This window comes from Emydura macquarii, unplaced genomic scaffold (genome assembly GCF_026122565.2).
Source record: "Emydura macquarii macquarii isolate MOO-44397 ecotype Brisbane River unplaced genomic scaffold, CSIRO-AGI_Emac_v2 contig_1551, whole genome shotgun sequence".
In the NCBI taxonomy this organism is placed as follows: Eukaryota; Metazoa; Chordata; order Testudines; family Chelidae; genus Emydura; species Emydura macquarii.
Window position 1 is genome coordinate 5547012 of NW_027131688.1, and position 23799 is coordinate 5570810.

Genomic DNA, 23799 nt, shown 5'->3' on the forward strand with positions numbered 1-23799 from the left:
TCATTCTCAGGTGCCTAGCACTACCCATGCTCTTTATAGGAAGCCTAGGTGCCTAAGCCAGGGTCTGTGGGTTCCTCGGGGTGGCTAGGCCCTGTGAAGTGTTGCTATGCTCACCACTGCAATGCCTCCCTCCCTTTGGGGATTTGGATCCCAACGACCTGTCAAGTTTCTAATAACATCTAATGAGTTAGCCACACATTGTTCCTAGCTCCCGACGGAACAAGGTTTTGGGATCTTCAGCACTGAAGAATGTCACTTTGGAGGGTCATGGCTTTCTGCAGCTATGGGTATGTCTGCGCGGCTGGCAACTCGGGGACTGATGCAGCGGGTCGTGGAGACCCTCTCAATCGATCCCAGAAGTGGTCTCCGATCGACGCCATTAATCTACTTCCCAAAAGGAGCAAGGCTGCGTCGATCGGAGGGCATCTCCCGTCGATGTAGCACAGTGAAGATGCCGCAGTACAGCAGCGTAAGTAAGTACTTTATGTAGCTTGTGTATCACCCGTCAAGCGGCAGTGGCAGTGTGGACCAATGGTTCCCAACCTGGGTTGTGGGACCACCTTGGGGGGGATGCCAAATTTTACAGGGGGGCCGTGAGGCTTCAGTAATATTGAGGCAGCCTCAAGTCTCACACTGTCTGGAGTAGAGGAGCAGCCCGCCCCACCCCCCAGGGAGCAGCAGCCACGAGTTCTGTGCTGGCTGGAATGGAACAGCAGCCTCCACCCAGACCCAAGCTGGCCAAGTGCCCCGGCCGGAGCAAAGCAGCCCTGCAACAGTGGGGCCCAGAGCAATCCCAGGCAATGCACCAGAGCCCTTCATTACCTTCAGTCCATGAGGGCCGGGAAGGGGGGGGCCACACGGGGTGTGTGCTGGTGTCTGCACCAGGGACGGCTTAGCTTCTTACTTAGGTAAGAGTAACGTATCGTTATTATTATTACTGATGTTATTTAGTGGTATTATTATCATTGCGTGTTGATAGAGGTTATGTGTTTTTATGGCTGGGTCGGGAGGTGAGGGGGGCATGTTTTTTACCTAGTGTTAACTAGTGGGACTTTCATTCAAAATGGTTGGGAACCCCGGTGTAGACCAGGCCTATGTTTTGAAGAACGGATTCGCTTTCAGCCCAGTGTTTGCAAACAATCGACAGAGCAGGATCTAGTCACAGAAATCATTCAGTAAATACTGGTAAAGGGTCCCCTTAATTTTGCATCTGTTGGTTTTCTAACATTGTTTTTGATTGTCACCCTAACGTTCTTGTAAGTAGTATGCATGTGGGCCTTAACGTCTGGCACAAGCCCAGGGTAAAGCATTCGTGATACACCACTGTGGACTTTTAAGACCTCCCCTATCCAAAGGAGATCGTTGTTTCAGCTGCTGAACTGGTCACTGAAAAGAAATCTACTGCCTGCCTATTGAAGGGCTGAGCTCAGTGCTGATACCATAATTCAGCACGAGAGCTGGCAGTCGTATTTTTATGAGGCATAGGCCAGGGAGCCAGGGGGACACTCGGACCACACAGTGTTCAGGCCACACCTGAGTGGCGCTGTGACCCCGTGCACCAGGTCACAACGCCACTCACTCAAATTTGGAGGGGGTGAGTGTCGGAGCTCATTTGCAGGCTGCTGATACGGAAGGGCGCGCATGAGAGAGGAAGAGAGGAAGGCGGGATGGGGGAAATCTATGCCCCCTCACTTTAAATGGATGTCTGCCAGAAGTGCCACCTTCCAAATGAGATGTCAAACTCTGTCCATTTTGGCATATCACTTGTGTATAATATTAAGGATCCTATTATAAAGTGGAGATGTCTCCTGGCCAACTTTCCTTGTCTCAAATGCCAGTATCCAATAAGTGGCTTCTGGGGAGATATTCATAAATGAATGTGATGCCATGAATATCATGAACAGCTATTGGCCTGCTTTCAGGAATATGATTCATTCCATCAGAGAACTCGGTTATTAATGTACCATCTCTCTCTGGGAAGGACCATGTGAAAATTAGACAATGCCCAAACAAATGTCTCCTGTTTTATGAAAACCTACACGTCTTATTTTTATCACCTTCTTACTGGCCAAAGATCATAATAGTTATAACTTATGTGCATAAAATACATGTGATATATAACAAGAACTTATTGCAAAATATATAAAATGATACCATGTATAAGTAAATTACATTTCAGGGCAAGTGGTAAATCATTCTTTTGCAACATTCATGAGCTGTATCTAATTTCTTCAGGATAGACAGTGTCACACTATTTCTGTATGAATGAATTAGTCTCTGAGCAAATTAACTGGAGAAATAATATAATTAAATGTTATTTCTTCTCCATGACTAATATGTTATTATAAGCCATGGAAGATTGGGCAGATGGATGGAGATTCACACTGACTGCTGTATTAGTCATTTGCCATTTTCAATCTCTCCCCATCTCCAGATTCTGGAGAATAAATATGAAGGGCCAGATCTGCATCTTGTGTAAATTGGCATTGCTTCCTTCACTTCGGTAGAGCTATTCTGCCTTACAGAAGCTTGCCCATCCAAGTCACTATGTTTCCCTTAAAAATTATCTTGAGACATAAAATAGGTTTTATTCCATTTAATGTTGGTGATGATACTATTACTAAAGGAAATGGCAAAGTTTAGATAAATACACTTTTCTAAGCCCCATCCCACTTTTATGTCCAAAAAAGAGGCTGAAAGATGAAAGGTAGAGAACAATCCTGCAAAAACTTATTCACTTGAGTAATTCTTGCTCACATGAGTAGTCTCATCAAGTCAATGGGACTCACTCATACAGGTAAATGTTTGCTGGATGAACCCACAAAAATGTATTCCATGAAAAATATATTGAATCATAATTTTCGCTCATCTTGAGTAGAACCTTACTCCTTGAATAGTCATCTTCAAATCAATGGCATTAATCACAGAGCACAGTATTCTTATCAGCAAGTTAAAGAAGTATGGGTTGGATGAATGGACTATAAAATGGATAGTGAACTGGCTAGAGCATAGGGCTCAACGAGTAGTGATCAATGGCTCCATGTCTAGCTGGCAACCGGTCACAAGCGGAGTTCCCCAGGGGTCGGTCCTGGGGCCGGTTTTGTTCAACATCTTTATTAATGATCTGGAGGATGGGGTAGATTGCACCCTCAGCAAGTTTGCGGACGACACTAAGCTGGGGGGAGTGGTAGATACCCTGCAAGGTAGGGATAGGATACAGAGTGACCTAAACAAACTGGAGGATTGGGCCAAAAGAAATCTAATGAGGTTCAACAAGGACAAGTGCAGAGTCCTCCACTTAGGAAGGAAGAATCCCATGCACAGCTATAGACTGGGGACCGACGAGCTGGGCAGCAGCTCTGCAGAAAAGGACCTGGGGGTAACGGTGGATAAAAAGCTGGATATGAGTCAGCAGTGTGCCCTGGTTGGCAAGAAGGCTAATGGAATATTGGGCTGCATTAGGAGGGGCATTGCCAGCAGGTCACGGGAAGTGATTATTCCCCTCTATTCGGCATTGGTGAGGCCGCATTTAGAATACTGTGTCCAGTTTTGGGCCCCCCACTACAAAAAAGATGTGGACAATTTGGAGAGAGTGCAGCGGAGGGCAACCAAAATGATTAGGGGGCTGGAGCACAGGACTTATGAGGAGAGGCTGAGGGAACTGGGCTTGTTTAGTCTGCAAAAGAGAAGAGTGAGGGGGGATTTGATAGCGGCTTTTAACTACCTGAAAGGGGGTTCTAGGGAGGATGGAGCTAGGCTGTTCTCAGTGGTGGCAGATGACAGAACAAGGAGCAACGGTCTCAAGTTGCAGGGGGAGGTCTAGGTTGGACATTAGGAAAAAGTTTTTTACTAGGAGGGTGGTGAAGCATTGGAATGGGTTACCTAGGGAGGTGGTGGAATCTCCATCCTTACAGGTTTTTAAGATGAGGCTTGACAAAGCCCTGGTTGGGATGATATAGCTGAGGTTAGTCCTGCTTTGAGCAGGGGGTTGGACTAGATGACCTCCTGAGGTCCCTTCCAACTCTAATATTCTATGATTCTATGATTCTAAGGAGCTACTCATGCTGATTAAGAATATAAGAACCTGGGCCATTCTGAAATAGAGCTTATTGGAAAAAAATTGGATGGAGGTTTTTCATTGGAAAATGCTGTTTTGCTGAGATTAAAATGGTTTGCAGGAATATGTTAATTTCAACAAAATTTCCACAGTTTTTTCTATTTTTGGAAACAATTTGCATCAAAATGGAGTATTTGATTTTGACTTTCTCATTTCATTTCAACTTTTAATGTTTCACAACTTTTAATTAATTTTAATATTAATGTGTGTATATATTATATTGAATGTTTGATTATATTATGAGTCATCGTTGTGTGGATGTTTCCAAAATGAAATATTTTGACATTCCCATCTGTAGTACATTTTGAAACTTCAATTTTGTGTCGTGCTTTGGGATGAAAGGAAATGTCGAAATGTTGGAGTGGAAGTTCCATTTTCTGAACAGCTCTATTGTGAACACAACTGGGCAAATACTACCGCACATTTTCTGTAAACATTGTGTGTGTGTGTGCATATGTGTGTGTGTATGTGTGCGCGTGTATGTGCGTGTGCATGGGCGCATGCACATAGCATTGGGTGTGTGCAGTTACTGGAGGCCTATTGCAACATATTGGCTATTTGGACTGTTGCTATGTTCTATTCACATTGTTGCTGACTTAACTAGTTCATGGTTATTACATGTTGTGACTGACCGCCTACCTGTGTGTCCTGCTGCGATTTCCTTGTGCTTGGGAATGGCTGGTGTAGGACGCATCAGAGCGTAACGTTGGTGTAATCTCTCGTAGTTCCATTTTTACTTCCATGGCACTGCGCCAGTTCACGCCAGGTGAGGGCCTGGCGCTGGATGAACGGGAAATGTCTGCTCACACCCATAATCTTTACCGAAAGGGGAAAAGGTGCTTGTTGTTATAGGCACCCTGAACTTGAAGGGCCTCGGAACTTAATTGGGAGTTTTACAGTTGAGAAGATCCTGGGAAACTCCCATGATGCCTTGGGGAAAGAGAGAGAGGCTCTCCCTATTCCGGGGAGCTCAAAAAAAAAAGCATGGGTGGACTCCATTTTCTTTTTTGGGGGGGAGGGGTGGAGCGCGGCTGAGGCTGGAAGCTGCTGCTGCCGGGGTCCCGAAGCGGCTGCTGAGAGCTTGCTGGAGTCTTGATGGAGCAGGGAGCTTCGGAGGTTGGTGGCATTGCCCAAACCAGGGCAGGGAGTGAGCCTGGAGCTGCCTGAGGTGGGCCTGCAGTGAAGGTGGGGTGAGTGCCTTCCTGCCCTTTTGTTTTGGGGCAGGGCTTGTAAAAGAAGGGGCACTGCAGAGAGACCTTGACTGGGCCTGAGAAGAGGCAGAGAGAGAGTCTCTTTGAGCCAGGGCCAGGATCGCAGACTTTTGGTTGGGCCAACTTCAAATCTTCAGCTTGATACCTGGGCTGGACTGGTACACTGAACCCACAGAGTGCTGCCTCCATCTTCAGATCTTCACGCGTGCCCACGCCAGCAAGGGGTCGGGGCTCTGAGCTCTAGGGGAGCACACACTCCAGAGGTGGGGTAAATAGTGGCAGTGTAAATGCCAGTTAGACAAGTTTCGTTTATTACTGTATACTGTATTTATTAATTGATTTGTTCAACTGCCCCCGTGTATTTAAAATAGTCATGATGTTTAATTTCAGTCTGTTATGCCATATTTCCTTAATGTGTTAAGTAAAGGTGTGTTAACTCTAAGTGAAGTATATTGGATGTTTAGTCTGCATAAATGGTATTGTTTGAGTTAGACCCAGGCCACAGATTATTATTATTATTATTATTATCAGACTAGGTTTAGTCCTGGAAGCTCCCAAGGCCCGCTATTGAGCATGTGTAGGCGCCAGCCAGGTGGAGGTACCGCCAATTATAAATTCCTTTAGGAGTAAAGGGACTGCAGCAGAGGGGTGGATGGAGGATTCCCACCTATCCTACATCATCACTGGGATACTCAGGATCTCCTTTGTTGTCAGCAACCTGAGGCGCCTGTGCATACAGGTGAGTGTTGCCTGCTCCCACGTAGCCCAGAAAAAAAGGGGTTACGCTATATTACAGTGAACGGATGTAAGCAAAACGGCAAGGGTTGAATTGAATCTTGTGCTGAGAATGTTGGAATCGTTAATGGGCAAAGTTCAAAAGGTTTGGAGATTTCTTCTGTTTTGGAGAAGCCTCCCAAAAGTCATGTATCTGTCTAGACCTTCTCAAAGCACTTAAATCTGCAAAACTGGGCTGGAAATCTCCTGAAAAGAGACTTTCTCAGGAGATTTTTGGTACTTCCTCGTTTGGGTCACGTGACACCATGAGAATAGCCTCTATTTATTATTATTTATATGATTCTAGGACCTAGTAGCTCCATCCAATGTCAGGACCCCATTGTGACGGGCATTATACAAACACATAACAAGACTCCCAGTATTGCCAACCCCCAGTATTAAAAAAAAATTGAGTCAGGCCCCAAAAATCATAAGCTTGACTTAAAACCATGTGAGTTTATTAAATAATAAATGCTGGGTTCTTTTTATTTGCCTTCTGATTTGAGTGCCTTTAGGCTACACTGACTTTGCATTTTCAAGATTCTTTCCACAACCCCTTCTCTTTCTCTGAAAGCTGAGATTCGTAAAACTGCCCCAAGTAACTGACAGTCTTTTAAATATGGCATAGTATTTTGACACCTGTTTCCCCTTCCCGTTAGAACCAGGAAGGGCACAAAGATGAAGAATATCTCTATTTCAAAGTTAGTTACGTTGTTTTACTATAAAAATATGTTTGGTGTGGATTCACTTCAAATTCTGGGTAAAATGTTTGTTTATCTGTTTTAATGGAAACTGGCTCATCCATCCTTAGATACAAGAAGTTTAATATTTAACTCAAAAGTCGGCTATTTGCCACCTGCAGTGCCCTTGAAAGACAATCTCTGAGTGGAGACAGAGAAACACAGACAAAAGGGACCTCAAGTTCTATGTGGAGAAATGCTTCAGTGAGCAGGGTTGGACACAGAAAAATGATACTGTCTGATCCCCGGGCAACACCCAGAGAGCCTGGCAAAAAATGTTAAACAGCAGAGAATCTGGGGGGATAAATTAATTTCTTACAGAAATATGCTGAATGGCTTGGTAAAATTGCCAGTTAGCTCTGAATCTGAGGATGCTTATGTGACTTGTTATATGGATATTTTTTCATAATCCACTCATAATCACTAACAAAACAATGAGCTGAAGAATAAGTTGCTTGAATGCTACAAACACCATTTAATAAGAAGAAATTTTTAGAACACCACATTTTCATATTTCTCAGGATAACACTAATAGGAAGTGACAGGAGTCCAGTAATAGGGGGCTCCATGTCATGACTTAATTAAAATAACCCAGCTAATTGGCAAAATATATGCCAAGTGAAATAACATCAAAGACTCGTGCTCATCGAAGAAGCACTTGAAAATGTTGCCTGTGTAAAAGACAGCTCATAATTCATGCAGGTCCCTATGATTTTTTTTTTTTTTTAATCTCAACTGGCAAAGACGGAGCTCAGATGCTCAGGCAAACAGGCATACTAATTGCCAGCAGTTTATGTTGTGCAAGGTTTTGATGTCGGCTATTAAAACTTTTTACGGTGGTTTTCTTCTCCGTTTTGCTTCCTATAAATCCTAGCCTATTCTGCTGACAGTGATTCTAAGGGTCAGTATCCGGCCACGCAGGGGAATGAAAGGGTCAGTGAAATGTTCCGTGCTCATCTCCCTACCTCAGCAGGTCACTTTGATAATGAGCTTGAGCTGCGCCAGCTCGAATCCAGGACCAGGAGATGTGCAGCTATTCCCGGAAGAAAGGCTGGTGCTGGAGCATGCGGTGCCTCTGATAAACCAAGTTCTTTCTGAAAGAGAAGCCCAGAGATGAAATTCAAATGAAGGCTGGCTAAAATCGCCTGCTCAGTCACTTCTAAATGAGACTTTAACTTCTTGCTCCAGCATTTTCCCCACTGATGTTTCCTCATACGAGAATCTTGCGGTCACCTGCTAAGGCTAAAAGATAAACTTGGCTTCTGCGAGACTGCAGAGAGTGCCTGTATCTATCTGAGCCTTTTGGAGAGCGGCCACACAACTGGAGGTGGACTTCCAACTCTCTATGGGCTGGATTGTTACTAGCCCTGGCCCCCTTAGCCCAGGGTAGTAAGAGGGTGTAAGACCCCTTTAATCCCTTGGAGTCTGACTGGGAACACAGGGACCTCCTACCCGATACAGGCCAGTACAAGCACAAAGGGACGAGGGGGAGGAGCACCTGTGCCCATTTGTAGCTATTTCCGAGTGGATCTCATGAAGCTATTGGTAAGTTTACATGCTGATCCAGGGATCCACAGTGGGAGGGAAAATCGGGCTGACCTTGACGTGCGGCCCACCCGTAGGAGATGAAGTGGGACGGTTCTGAATAAAGGCCTGTGGTGCTCAGCAGGCTTTCCGCCATCCCAGGAGTGCGGCGTCAGTCCTCGAATACCTCCAAGAGCCACAGCAACACCTTGTGTTATCGGCAGGGCACCCAAGGGCTTAGAAGACTTGTCGTTCTACTGTCACTGGCATCTGGGAGCAGTGCTGCTTCCTACGGCCCCCTGGGGCTGGAAAGCCTCTCGGAGACAGGGGGGCGGAGTGGTCAGGCCGGGGCCTATTTACCACATCCAGGCCTCCGAAATGCAACTTGGCCTTTTTCTGGTGTTGTGGGTTTGGTTGGTTGCAAAGCCAGAAATTGGAGCTAGAGCTCACATTCTGGATCCAAAGACCCCCCCAGCATGTGGCAGTACTGACACATAGAGCTCTGGTTTTAATACCGTAGTGCCAAGGCCTGGACTAGGATTCCAATACGCTAGGCGCTGTACAAACTGGAGACGGTCCCTGCCCTGAAGAGCTTACAATCTATGCACAGGACAAGAGACAGATGAGCACAGACTGACAGGGGAGTACGGGGAAACAATGAGAGAACACCGGTCAGCGTGGTAAGCCGTGGTTCGAGCACACCAGCTGTCTATGCACTGAAAAGCAAGAGGGCAATCAAACCAAGCCGTGTCTGCTCGGGAAAATCATCTCACCGTTTTTAAAAGCCCTTGTCATCCAGTTGTTGTTCTGGTGCCGTACTGAAGATGGGCATTATAGGCCTGATCCTGTGCCATTGACACCAGGGGGAGTTTCACCTTTGACTTCACTGTGTGCCGGATCAGGCCCGATGTGCAGCTGCAGAGGAGGACTGCAGAGGACATCGGGCCTAACTTGATGCCTTTGTGTCAGAGCTTCCGAAGGCTGCTTTTATGCTAAAAGGAGAGGAGAAACAACTGCTGGATTTCGGGTTATTTCTCACAGGTATTACGGAGGCACTTCAAAATGTATCGCATGCCCAGAAGAGATCCTTTTCTGCAGCTTGTTTGCTATAGCTTTATGGTCCGTGGGTAACCGTGCGTTTCTCTTTGATTGGCACGGGGGTATTAGTGTAAATGCAGCTCCTGTGCATTTTCATACGGTGCGTGATCTTGCTAGGCAAACCTGAGGGGGGCAGAAACAGAGCTCCAGCAAAGCATGCTGGCTGTGCCGCGCCAGACAGCTGGCTAAGTATGTGGAAATGTGGGAGCAGATTCTCTGCCCTCGGTAGCAGACCGGAGGGGGTGGGAGACGAAAGTGGCTTATGGCCAGTGCTTGCATTCTAGCAAAAGAAATGCTGGAAATCCCATCTCCATGGCAGCTGGTTTGACTTTGACTTGCTTACAGGCAGCAAAAGAGAGGGGGGGAGGGGGCCAATATATACCTTCCAGGACCTTTTGACCTGTGCAATGGTAAAAAGCTTCCCCCCCCCACACCTTGGGCAGAAGAAGGGGGGTACCTGTGGCACTGACCACAAGGGAGGCAGAGACAGGGGTGCAATGGGAGGGCCCCTAGAATCCTGGCCCAACAGGGCAGCCCCTACTGGCGTTGTAGCACTGGAGGCTGGGCGAGGAGACCCAGACGGGGAAGCAGCAGGGAGGGGGGGCGGGCTGCCATCCGGATCCCAGGGCTTTCCACACAGAGCAGGGTGCTGGGAGCCCATGGGACAGCATGGCACCAGCTCCCTCTGTGTCCTGCAAGGTTCACCCTGCCTTGAATAGCTGGCGCCAGGGCAGGGCGTGGCCTGGAGGATGCAGGGCCTCCCCTCCTAGCCCCCAGCACCAGAACACCAGCAGGGGTTACGCCATAGGGTGGGGATGTGAGTGACCCAGCCCGTTCCTTCCTGGGCGGGCAGCAGGGTCCCAGCCATGGGGTTGCTTGTGCTGCTGTCTCAGGTGCTGGGTCTGCCTCTCCCTGGAGTTGTGCCCCTGCCCGAAGAGCCAGGACACCGCTCTGAAGTGTGGCTGTGTCACCCCGGCAATTCCTGAATCCTGTGCCCGGGCTGGCACCAGCAGAAGTCAGAGCAGCTCAAGGGCTGCTCTTCCACAGAGACCCCTGGATTTCCCAAGGGATAACGGGAACCATGTCCCCTTTGCTTGGCCACAGCCCCTGTGCCAGTGGGGTGAGCGCCTAGGAGCCATTTCCCCACATTGCGCTGTTTGGGATATCTAAGGGGGGAATCCCCAGGTAGCTCATTACACCCCATCTCTAGCTGGAGCAGCAGCGCTATTCTTGCTCATAAGGTGTCCCTGTGAATCCCTGCCCTAGGGAATACAAACAGGAATCCATGGGCCACTGGAGACCTGAAGTCCTTACAGCCCATGGGATGGAAAAATTGGAGTCCAAGCAGAGGAGAAAAGCAGAAAACTAAGAAGCTGGTGGGTCCCTGACAGCTCACCTGGAGAAACAGAGTTATACAGAGAATTCATACGCTGGGCAGTGAGCGATTCCCTAAACCCCTCACCGAGATAAAGGAGGAAATCCTATCCCCCCTGATGTCTTTGAAAGTTCTGCCATTGACTTCGGGGGGTGCAGGATCTCAGGCAGGAAATGCAGCTCTGTATCTTCCACGTATTGACAAGAATGTGTGAGGAGGGAATTTTGGACACTTCCCTTTCCCAGTCATTTCAGTCACATAAAACTGATGAGCCGCAGGATTTATTACAAAGTTATTTAGACGATGCACTTTTGACTACAGCTTTGTAATCAAACCACAGCTACCATTCAGCCATGTAATAACCAGCCAGGGCACATCTGTGCATATTTATAAAGAATAGGGGGCTAACACTTATTTACCTTTATTAGTTACATTTCCTGTGGTTAGCTGAGCCACTGTGAAACGTTTGTAATGCTTGGACTACCTGCAATTATACTGCATGTCTTTCTGTGTTCTCACAGAAGCAGGGCTGGATTTGTCAAGAGCATTAAAGGAGAGCTGAAAAGAATCTTAAAAACTCTGATACAAACTGAGCAATCAAGGAATTTTGTTGCAGGGGGGGAGGGCCCCGCAGCTCTCCTGCTTACCTGCCAGCTGAACTCCAGGTAGTCTAATGAGCACAGCTGGGCCCCTGATTGGCTAAACTGCAGAATTGCCAGGGGGATCAGCAGACCTGCTCCTAAACCCAGCAGCAAGGGGCTGGTTGCTCAAGGCATTTGTTCATGGCTCCTGTGTTGGACCTAGCCCTTATCCTGCCTTCCCTGACTCCAGGTAAGCTGGGTTCTGACCTTCAGATCTGGCTCTGGTATTTGGCTTCTGGCTCTGACCTTCCTTCCATAGGCCTGCTCTGACCACTAAGAAAGACCCCCCATGTCCTGGCCCCTAACATTCACATTTAAATTGGCACTGCTGCTTTTTAGTTTGTGTTTTAAAATAGTGTCTGGAGGCACCAGTCAGGAGCCTGTTGTGCTTGGTGCTGCATTCCCGCTCAGAAGATTTTTACAGTCTAAATAGATAAGGCAGGTAAAGAATGGCAGAAGATGGGGAAACTAAGGCACAGAAATTTAAGTGATTTGTCCATAGTTGCACTTGGAGTCTCAACTGATTTTTATCTAAACTTCAGTTGTAGTTGATCTCACACCAACTCTTTCATCCTACACACACACACACCCTTAAGAGTTGGGAAATGGACACACGTCTTCTGAATAGAGCTGGGTGAAACTTTATGACTGAAACTATTTTTTGGCAAAATGTTCTATTTTGGGTCAACCAAAATGTATTAAAAACTGGGTCTGTTTCAGTGTGTTGTTTCTGTTGGGGGAAATATTATTTTTAACAAGAATGTTTCATTTTTTTTAAATGGAATGTTTTGACTGATTTAAAACAACTCTATTTTGAAATTAGCTTTTATTTTTAAAGAACATGTAAAAAGGGGGGGGGGAAAAAGCTCAAAATGAAACACCCATTTCACTTTGGGCAAGATGTTCTGGTTGACTTGAAATGAACTTGTTTTCAATTTTTCAGAATTGCCAGCAAACTGAAAACTCTTGAGTACCAGGCCAGTGACTGGACCAGAAGCCTTTTTTTTTTTTTTGGGGGGGTCCCTAGCACAATTGTATAAACCAGGTCCAAAATCAGACTTATTTTCTCTTTCCCCAAGTCTGGTGAAAAAATTCATGTAATTCTTTGTGAATTTTCTTCTCAAAACAAACACTCCAGCTTTCCCAGTGGCAACAAACCAGTGTGTGCAATGAAGGCAAAAGGTAGGGAAAACGGATGAAGAAACAGATTTCAGAATGTGTACAAATGAATTACATTTACAAACAAACAGCCACGGGGCTTGATTCTCTACTGCTGTGCAGCCCCCACTCACCCTTAGACTGGTGCACCGCAGAGCTGGTGGAAAGGTGTCATTAAAGCACTTTTTTGCTGGTTGCTTTGGCAAAGTGCCTTATTGTGGTGCTGGTTCAATGTATTAACATCTGAGCCTCAAGCATTTTTGGCCTGATGCAGCTGTTGCTATGCTTAGACTTATTTCTGATGTTCCTTGCTATGTGGTTAAAACGAAATATGCGGTCACAGCTCAGGGCCACAGCACATGTGTTTTCCCCCTGCTGGGGACTGAGCTGTCTGGCTTCTCATCCATGGCCTCTCTTGGGTGGAGACTAGGGTGGACACTGCTGCTCCCCAGAACACGGGAGAGTCCAGTACAGCTGGCGTGACCTCATTCCTACAGCCTCGCACACAACCCACCATACAGTGCATGCCATTTTCAGAGCGCACCAAGGTCACGCTGGCAGGGGCAGGCTGTAGGGCTCTGAAACGTGGAGTCCTCCTTGCATCCACTGATTCCACCGGAAAATACCAGACAAAAACGCATGCGGTTCTAAATCCCTACCAGACGGGGGACAATCCTTCAGAAAAACCGGCTTGCCCGGCTTCAATCCGGACGAATGGCCTCCTTAACGGAGACCCACGTCTTTCTCTCTCCTGGCTGGCGTGTGTCCAGCCAGAACTGGGCTTTGCCTACTCTTTATTTCCAGTAAAAGACAGTCTGCCTAAACAGGCCTGCTTCGCTTCTGTCCTCGGGGATGTACAGCGTGTAATTGCCGCAGGCGTGGGTGACCACACCGCTCTTTCTCAGCCAGCCCATTTCATTCGTCAGGTGGAAGCATTACAGAGAAAACATATTAAACAGTAAAAGAACCTACACACGTGCTAAGAAGCTTAGCAGGGGTCACCCCAACTGCAACCTGAGCTCTGGCAGAAGAAATCCTTCCAGCCCCCCTATTCCACCGTCACACGCTAGGGGTTTTCCTATGACTTCAAGTTGTTCACCACCTTTCCTCCAAACAAGGGCCTCCATGGGCAAGAGACACTCCTTTATCTTGTTTGGCTCTTTGAAGAGACTCCGAACAGTAATCAGCCAGGTGCCGTGTTGCATTTGGACCCAGCAGAGAAGGAGACAGACACAGGGGGAGCTGATTTAAACCCAGGACATCACACTGTGGGTCTCTGCTCAAACCGCAACTCCAAAATGATGGGTTGGAGGGGGATCCTTTGCATTCCCCTCACCCCAAATATTGCCTAGGAAATCCACTTCACATGTACTGTCCCCAAAAGTCCTCTGACGTTCCTAATATCTCCCACAGGTTGTATTAATTCTGCCTGGCTCCTGAAGAAATTCTGTGCAATCCTCAAATAGTGTACACACACACACACAATTTCCATTTTCAATACAGGACCCCACAGGTATTTAACTTAATTCAATAAGGTTTATTTTAATTCCAAGAGGTTTGCCCCGGATATTGCCATAGCTATCACACACACACTGTGCATGAGAAAATGGTTATTATTCATGTAGCATTAGAAGGACACCCAGCATTTTGCAATTGCAGTGTACACTAGCCACCAACTAAAAAACCTGCCCTGAAGCATTACCTGTCTCTGGCCCCACTAAAGTCAGTGAAATCTCTTGCATTGTGCTCAAGTGAGATCCCAAAGCCAATCACGCCGACTAATATTGTCTCACTGTGCTCCCCCACCCCCAGCTTTTGTCTTACACTTAGATTGTAAACTCTTCGGGTTGGGGCAGTCTTTTTGTTCTGTTTGTACAGCGCCTAGCACAATGGGGTTCTGGCCCACTCCTAGGTGTGAAGGTCCTACAAATAATAAAATAGTCTCTGCAGGAGTGGGTGGTAAAGGGATAAGTGAGGAACAGGAATAGCAGCAATACAGCAAGGCAGGGCTGTGTGTCGGTACCTACGCATGGGTGTATTAAGCCAGGCTCATTTACATGTGGTCACTCAAGCCTTTGTGTGATAAACATGCAGGCAGGGGCGACGTTGCCCCCAAAACGCGTCTATTTGCTGCCCCCAGGACTGTTTCTCAGGCGTTTAATTATTGTTTTGTGTGTTTCAGTTGGGAAGCAGGCTGGTTTTTTTGCCTGTGCTGAAGCCTGCTCTAATCCTGAAGCTAATCATCTATCTCCTAGATTCTGGTAAGTGCCAGAGCTGTGGGAAGGTTCATTGGTTCGCATTTTACCAGTCCAGTTATAAAGGGTCCCGCTGTGGCTTTTAGCCACATCCCTGCACGGTGGGGTGCTGCAGAGCCAGACTGTCCATGGGGGACTGTGCTTTGAGCAGGGGGAATCCATCCTGCATCTCCCCTGCTGCTGCACCATCCTGCCTACCTCTGCCCCATCTCAGGCTTTTATGGGTGCATGCCCGCAGTCCTGGGCCCTTTATAGGGACGGTACTTATGACTCACCCATGCATCAGGTGAATACGGGTGGGAGGCTGTGTGCATTCTCCTGTCATGCAGGAGCCTGTTACAGTCTGGCACATGATGCGGCTGCATTAACCATTTGCAGGCTGCAGGAACACGCACATCCTCCCAGAAGCCATTTGCCTGGCAGGCTGGAAATGGCCCGTGTTAATGAGATGCCATTTTGGTTCAGCGGAAGGCTGTGAGCAATGCAACATCTCTTCTTGTAGCAGCTCTTGACTTATTGTCTGCAGGTAATAGAGGTGGAGAGGTGGACTCGCTGCATTTACTTTATTTTTTTTATGTGACAAAAGCATTTTGATATGACTGACCCCGTTCAATTTTGCTGTCAAAACTACAGGCACCATATTTCTCTTCTAACCTCTTTAATGGCCTCGAGGAATGCCCATAAGTTTCACCGGCTCCAAGCAGAATACAGACTTCCTCTGCAATTCCTTGCCTAGCATGCAACAAAACGGGGGGTTTCATTTTCCTGATTGTTTTCCTTTGATGCTGTTGAAATCCGTACTAATCTGATGCCACTTCGTGCTGCTGATAACTTTCTTTGTTTCAGTGCTATCAGTATGGATTTAATCAATGACAAATTTACAGGGAGACTGTCTTTCCATACCCAGGCTGGTTTAATTAATATTTAACTCTCTACTGAATGCCTCTGAGACGAAGATGGCAGTGTTTATGAGCAGAAGTAAAATGGATATGTTGAAATGATCGTTAGTAATATTCTGCTGAGATAAGGAGGAACTGAAGGCTAGAACCAGGTGCCCAGGATAAGGTAGCCCAGATCTTTCCCCCAAGCTCAAACCCTAGTATTGCTTGCAGTGGCTTTGAGCTGGAAGTGCATGCTGGGTACTGGCATGCCATCAATGAGCCTCCTTCTCGGCTTCTGACTTTCCAGGTCCGGTTCTAGGCATTGCGTCAGCACGTGAAATGTCTGGCTGGTTATGCCAATGCACGTGTTGAGCTGTCCCGTCTGGGCTCGGCCTGGTGTAGATAAAACTCCCAACCTCTTCAACCAGAGCCCATGAACCCCTTGCCTGGCCAAACCCTGCTTGGCACAGGATGCGAGGGGGGCCCAAAGGAGGGGGTGTTACTGCGTTGAGGAACCGTGGGTAACTTTTAGTGGCTGCGAGTCAGTGTCAGGCAGTAAAACCAAAGGCACCGTGGTTCCTCTCCCCGTTGTATGGCTAGCACAGACATGGATCAAAACCAAGTGCTTTTAACTTTAAAGCTTTACTGCATGGTCTGCAGCAATCCCCATCGGAATTCCTTTCACTGACAGTCTCCACGTATTGGTTTTAAGCACGTACAATACAACAGGTGATTATTAGAGAACCCCACAACTTAATAGTCCCCCCACAAGTTGGGTGAATACGACACAGATTTCCGGGTGGCTGGTCCTTCTGTCTGCACCTGGGGATCTTTCAGTGTGTCCACAAAGTGATCTGCCTGACTCCGACGTGCTGCCTCCCTCTTATACCCCCAAAGTGACAGAGACGTCAATCAAAAAGCTTAGCACAGCTGATCAAAATGGAGATAATTGTCAAGCAAAGGTAAAGGTTGTAAGAAATGTCAAAACAGGATGCGGTTATGTGCAGACTGCCTGCTTTTCGCACGAAGGGGCGCGGAAAGTTAGGTTCAAAAGGACACAGTCACGTTCAGAATTCCTCTCTTCTGGCTTTGCCTTGGCTGAACAAGATACTAACTGACTCCTCCCAGAAACAAGCAATGAGCAAAATAATTGATCATCTCAACGGTTGGCAATGACTTGGGCAGCTGGTGATTTGCTAAAATGGCCCCCTACTGAGGCTAGTAGTTTGCTCCCTGGAGGATGCAGGTGCTGTGGAAGAGCAGCTCTGACACTTGAGAAGGAGTCTGGTCTTGTTTGGGTAGGAGAAGGGACATGGGAGGCCTGTGATCATGTCCCAAGTCTGCCACATGCGCTGTGTGTGACTTTGGACTTCACCTCTCTGGGCCTCAGTGTCCCTATCTGTAAAATGGAGAGGTGACGCCTTGTCCACTTTAGAGCATAAGCAGTTTGGGGCTGTTTAAACGCTGCTTAGCACAGTGAGGGGCCCTCATTTAAGCTGGATCTTTAGGATAACCCCATAACCTGACCACTTGGGCTTTAAGGTGAGGCCGACTTTCCCTTCGCGGTACTGCTCCATTCTCCTCAACAAACGGATTGTTATCCGGAGGTGCAGTTGTTATAAATGGCTACCGCTCTTCAGTGCTGAAAACACTGATAGCTTACAAAGAAAATTTGTATATCATCAATGGCTCAATTGCTTGGCTATCTTAATTACATCTCCCAGAGATGGGATCCTTTGTCTCATCCACACAACTTTAGTCAGCTTTTAAAGAATCATGGAAAATGTCTGTCAGCCAAAGGCCATATTTCCTCCCCTTCCATTTGCTAACTGCAGTCATTTACCTGGGGAACATCATTAAGAGTCTCTCTCAAATGTTTACCTTGCAAGTGGTAGCTTGTGTTTAAAAATCAGAAATGCTATTGTTTTGGTCGCAGTCGGCTACGTTCATTGTTGAGACTGGGCATTTTTCTGGTTTAGTGAGACTGTAGCTAAAATAACACACACACTACGCAATTAAGGTTGCCAAGGCAATCATTCCAGAGTAAAGAAATGTCAGAATTAAGGTGTACTGTGCAAGCAAGTGCATGTGCATTGTGGTGCAATCTTTAATTGCATGATGCCATGCTCTCTTTTCCACAGGACCCCGGGTTCATTCAGTGCACAGGACGGATAATGCTCACTGGATAAGCAGCTATTTAATGTTTTGTTCAGTGTGTGGCTTCTGCCATATTTACTGCCCACCATTCAAACCCTGCTCTGAAGACAGAATGGTTAATTTGCTTGTGGGTTTCTCTAGGGTGCTCGTCACTATAGTATCTGAAAGCTTCATAAATATTAATGAAATTATTTTCACAATACCTCTGTGCAATGCACTAGGCCTCCTTCGCTCTTGAGACCAGGCATATGCACCCCTGAAAGGTAAAAAATGTGCTCAGTTGGTTTTATGGCAGTCGCATCTGTGGCTGAAGAGCCCCACTGGAGAGAGAGACTCTCTGCTGTATGTGTCACATTTAAGGGTGGCATTTCGACTCTCTGAGCACTGCCCTCTGCGAGCTCTTTCCTTCTCTGCTAAGCTGGGCTGCTTCCTCTCGTAGCTTTGGAGACCTTCACTGAGTTCTTCTTTCAAAAGGCTGCGGTCCTGAGTGTGATCTTCCCAGTTATCCATATCCATGTCCGTTTCTTTGAGGTCTCGCTTCCGCACATCCTTGAAACGCAAGTTTGGGCCTTCTTTAGGTCTTTTTCCAGATGCCAATTGGCCATAGAGGATGTCCTTTGGGATGCAGCCTTATTCATTCAGCACACATGCCCAAGTCAGCGGCGGTGTCTCTGTTTAAGATGTGCTTGCATGCTGGGTACGCTGGCCCACTGGAGCACTTCAGTGTTGGTAACTGTGTCCCTCCAAGGGGATTCCAAGAATTCGATGAAGACACACGTAAGAAAACTGTTGGACCTTAGGAAAAAATACTCATGTCTTGCTCCTGTACAAAAGTGTACTGATAACACATGCGCGATACACACAGATCTTTGTGTGTTCTGTCAGTTTGTTGTTTTTGCCATACCCTCTTGCTCAGACTACATGTTGTCGTGGCAACTTTTCCAATGAGAATGTTGAGTTCAATTTCAAGTGGAAAGGTTGACTGCAATGGTGGACCCCAAGTATGTGAACTCATAATAATTGATGTAGATGGGGGGTGCTTCTTTAACTCCCTAGCACATTATGTTCATCTTTTTTAAGCTTATCGTAAGCCCAAAGGGTTGGAAGGCTTTGGAAAAACTGTCCAGGAGATTTTGAAGATGGACTTCTGTGTGGGGTGTCATGGCTGTGTCATCAGCAAAGAGGAGGTGTTGGATAAGGACCTTCTGAGTCTTGGTTTTAGATCTGTCTTGCAAGATTGAACAGTTTCCCATCAGATCTTGTGCGTAAGTTGATTCCCTAAGTTGAGGAACCAAAAGCTTGGTTCAGTAGGGTGGAGAAGAAGATCCTGCACAGAGTTGGGCAATGTCATAACCTTGCTTAACCCTGCTACAAATCAGGGAAGCCTCAGAGACTCAGCTGTCCTATTAGACCATGCCGTACATTTTTTCATGGAAGAACCAAATCATGCTTAAAATCTTTGGGGGGACATCGGAACTTTTCCAGAAGTGCGAATAGTCTGCTTCAACTGGCAAGGTCAAAAGCCTTTTGTGAGCTCGACAAAGGCTATTTAAAGGGGCTTTTTTTGTTCTCTACATTTCTCTTGTAGTTGTCACAGTGAGAAGATCATGTCGATAGTATACCTTTCGACACTGAAGCCACACTGTGGTTCAGGATAAACTCTGCCTGCCAGCATCTGAAGTCTATTCAGGATGACTTGGATGAAGGCTTTTCCAATGATGTTAAGAAAGGAAATGCCACAATCGTAGTTAGTCACGCCTGTCGTGCCCCCATCTCCCCACCCCCGTTTTTCTTTTGAGAGAGTGTGAGTGATGTTGGTGTCTCTCATTTCTTGTGGTACTTCACTGTCTTTCCAACACAGAGCAATTCATAAAGGTGTTGCAGGAGGTGGGGTTTTCCATATTTTATGACCTCTGACAGTATGCAGTCTTTTTCCAGGGGCCTTTCTATTGGAGAGGCCATCTATAGCAAGGCTAAGATCCTTGACATTTGGTTCATCTTCTAGTTGGCTCATAACAGATAGGCTTTTAATGGCATCTATGGTTGTGTCTCCCACAATATTTTCATGGGAGCAAAGCTCAGAAGAGTGTTCTACCCAGTGATCCATCTGCTTGGTGTGGTCGATGATCATCTCCCCTGTTGTTGATTTCAATGGGGCTGTTTTCTTTAAAGTTGGACCCAAGTCTTTCTTGAGCCCATCATACATGTTTCTGATGTTGCCTCTATCGGCTGCTACTTCGATGCTTTCACACAGGTGCAGCCAATAGTCATTGGCACAACACCAAGCAGTGTGTTGAACCTTGGTTCTTCCCACTCTCAATGCTTGTAAGGTTTTTTTCATTTGGATCTCTTATAATTAATTTGGGCTGTACATTTGGCCTCTATGACTGGTGCCATCGCCCTGAATAGGCCTCAAACCAGTCATGTGTCATCTTGTCCTTCTTCCCAAAGACCGGCAGAGCTGTGTCATAAATTGTGTTAGTCAGTTGCTTCCACTTCAGCTGGGTGCTTGTGGCACATTACTGGAGTCAAGGACTTGTAATATGTTCTTTGACTGCTGTGGCTTTTCTTGATCTGCTATGGTATGTATGTTAATACAAGGACTTCCTTTTTGCTTTAGATCTGTGGATTTTATTTGTTTTAAATCTGACCTTGCTGTATCCCAAAGTATGTTCTGTGTCACAATCAGCACTTTGATAACTGTGGATAATAAGGACACTGTTAAAGTTGATACACCTTGTGGTGGTGATATCCATTGGTGGCAGTGGCCAGACTGAGGATGTTTCCAAGACCGTTTGTGTTGTGGCTTTGCCTGGAGGAATGAGTTTGTTACACAGAGGTCATGGTAGGAACAATATTCTAGCAGTCTTTGACCACTTCCATTCATCTTATTAGTACTGTATTGACCAAGACAGTTGGTCCAAGCATCATGATCAGCTCCCACCCTTGTGTTGAACTTCCCTAGTATATTCATGTTTTGAAATCCTGCTGATGGGTGGCATTCAACTGGTCATAAAATTGGTCCTTGATGTCAGATGAGGAGAGTGTTGGAGCATACAAATTTGTGGGGTTGACTGGGCCCTGAGATGTGAAGAAGTGCAGTGCCAAAATTCTCTCTGATCCATCTGTAGGTGGCTCAGTCATCCCCAGAAGTGAATTCTTGATGGTAAATCCCACTCCGTGTTCTCACGCCTCTTCAATACTTTTCCCCTGCCAGAAAAACGTGTAGTCTTTTTTCCTAAGAGATCCGCTTGATACTCTCCACATTTCTTGGAGGGATGTGATATCCACATTTGAGTCATTTCAATGAGTCATTCATCACGGCTCTTTTACGTGCATCATTGGTTTGTTGAAGATCTGCAGATAATCCAGTTATCGTGGTGCAAACGTTCCAGCACCCGATCTTTAAGGACATTTTTTTCTCTTACTTAATTTGCTTGGGGCATTTATTACAGTCCTCTTGTCAAGTTATAAAACTCTAAGCTCCAAGCACCCTGCCGACTGTGGCAGGACAACACACTATTGCCTGGGGGCTTCCCAGTTTCATGGCAGGCAGTAGCTGTCCCATGAGATACAAGGATCTTTCCCACTATCGGAGACAGCCTGGGCACTCAACTCTACTCCAATCTACTCTCATTACGGTAGCAGGCATAGCCTGACCTGATACAAGATCTCTCTGCAATGAGGGGGACACTTACCGGTGACAACAGTGCACAGAGAGATTAAGGATGAAAATATCCACTAATTTTGGGCGTCCAATTAGGAACACCTAGGAACTGATTTTTTTTCAGAGTATTATAGCACTATATATTATTAGCATTATATAGCACTTTATATGTTCAAATCATCACACCCTTTGTTTGCATATGTGAATGTTGTTGTAATAAGTGGGCCTGCAAATCTATTCAAACTGTGAACTAAACTAACAAGTTGTCGAGTGAAGGTTTGTCAGCTGTCACATAAACATGAACAAATATTGATGGGGAAAAGGTGCCAAAAAGAAAAAGCCTGAATTAGTATAAACCAAAAGGCCTCCGATATAACTCAAGGATTGTGCTAAGTTCATGCCTTGTAAACAAGTGTAGGATTGGAAACCAACAAACCAAAATTGTTGTGTCGGAAATTGTCTAATTCATGGATAATATAATGGGATATTCTGGTTTCAAATGAGAGTCAACAGCAGAGACAGAAGCTGTCTCATTTTCAGTTGTTCCTGTCCTTTCATCTCCCCTGTGCACGTGTGTTGATTGTCTCTCTAGGACTCGGGATCAGACTTTAGCAGCAACAATGACAGCTCCAGCCTATCTCAACTAACTTACCATCCTTAATACCAGCTAAGAGACAGATAAAGAAGGGGGCTCTTCTTCTAAAACTGACCTTAATAATAGCAATGGCATCTCTAGTCCATCTCAACTGCTGTCGTCTTTTACTCAAAATAATCTTTTCAGACTTTAACATTAGCAGCAACAACAGTTCCAGTTCATCAGCTGTTGACCCCGATCTCCAAAGGTCCCACGATGCCGGGATCTATCGTCCGTGTGTCAAACTTTCAAACAAACGCTTTTGTGCTTTCTCCCATGCTGCCCCTCAGACTGGGGAAGACTTCCCCCCTAAACATCAATATAGCCAACTTATGGTCCTGCTTTGAGCAGGGGCTTGGACTAGATGACCTCTTGAGGTCCCTTCCAACCCTAATCTTCTATGATTATCATCCTTTAAAACCCTCCTTTGCTGTGATGCTTACAAAACGCTTGACAATGGCTAGGCTGCTGGTGTGATGTATCCATTGCCTCTCATGCTGACCAGTTTTATCTTGTTGTTTCCTTGTGCTTCCCCTTATACTTAGACAAGCTCCTGGGCAGGGGCTGCCTTTTTTGTTCTTTGTTTGTACAGCACCTAGCACAGCAAGGTTCTAGTCCATGACGAGGGCTCCTAGGTGCTACAATAAAATAAATAGCAACATTTAGTGAGAGCTTGTTTGTTCAGCCAGTCCCAGTTCTCCCCACACACCCTAGCTTCTCATCAGTTCGGTCTCCCCTCCCCACCATCTCAATGGCTCCCAGTCAAGGCTCCTTTCTTAACTACTTCCAGTCTCCCTCCGGCTCCTCCTCCAGTCTGTCTCCCAACCACCCACTGGCTTCCAGTCCCTCTTTGCCCTCCCCTCTCCCGTCCAGGCTCCTTTCTCCTAATCTGCTCATTCCCATGGCCTTAAATCCAGCTCCTGTCCCCTCTGTATTAGATTCAGGAGGGTTTCCTCCTTCACATGGTCACAGGCAATCAGGCAGGGCAAGACTGGGCATGTCTACATGGCAACCCCCCCTCCCCCCCCCCCCCCAAAAAAAAAAAAAAAAAAAGCATGCGGCAATGAGTCTCAAAGCCTAGGTCTACAGACTTGGCCTTGTACCACAGTTCTAAATCTAGCCAGGCAGACCTTTCTGCTCTGACTCTGAAGCCCCACAAGAACTAGAAAAACAAGATAAGAACAGCCGAATCTGCCTCCTCTGCTCACAGATCCATGGGCCTGGGGCTCTCCCTGAAGGTGAGATGAAGCATGAAGGTCATCACCCTCCTCCCAGCCCGAGGCCCTGCTGAGGGGTGGGTTTGATTCCTTTTTGTGCACCTATTTCTTACACCCATCTATTTCCTATGTAATGAAGTCTTGGCTCCTTGTCCACGTCTGTCATTGCCGCTTGCCGTCTGGGGGGTTCTGACAATTGTCATAAGCATCCGAGCAGATAACGGGGTCTCCAGGCAATGAGGCGAAGGAAGTCTGGCTAAATAAACGGCCTAGACTGCATGGGCTTGATCACAAGTTATATACTGCTAAATCTTCCGACCCAAGGATACTCATTAATGCTAACTTTCATT

The 23799-nt window shown here is 46.6% G+C and overlaps 1 long non-coding RNA gene across 2 annotated transcripts; it reads left to right on the forward strand.

Moving 5' to 3' along the window:
- The first annotated feature begins 11567 nt into the window (after positions 1-11567).
- Positions 11568-23527, forward strand: LOC137157696 (uncharacterized). Of its 2 annotated transcripts, none has more exons than XR_010921196.1 (4): positions 11568-11670; positions 14821-14899; positions 15272-15419; positions 23443-23527. It is a non-coding gene; the product is annotated as an uncharacterized lncRNA (long non-coding RNA). The 2 variants fall into 2 exon arrangements; XR_010921195.1 differs by lacking the exon at positions 23443-23527 and adding an exon at positions 15527-15929.
- Positions 23528-23799: the final 272 nt, after the last annotated feature.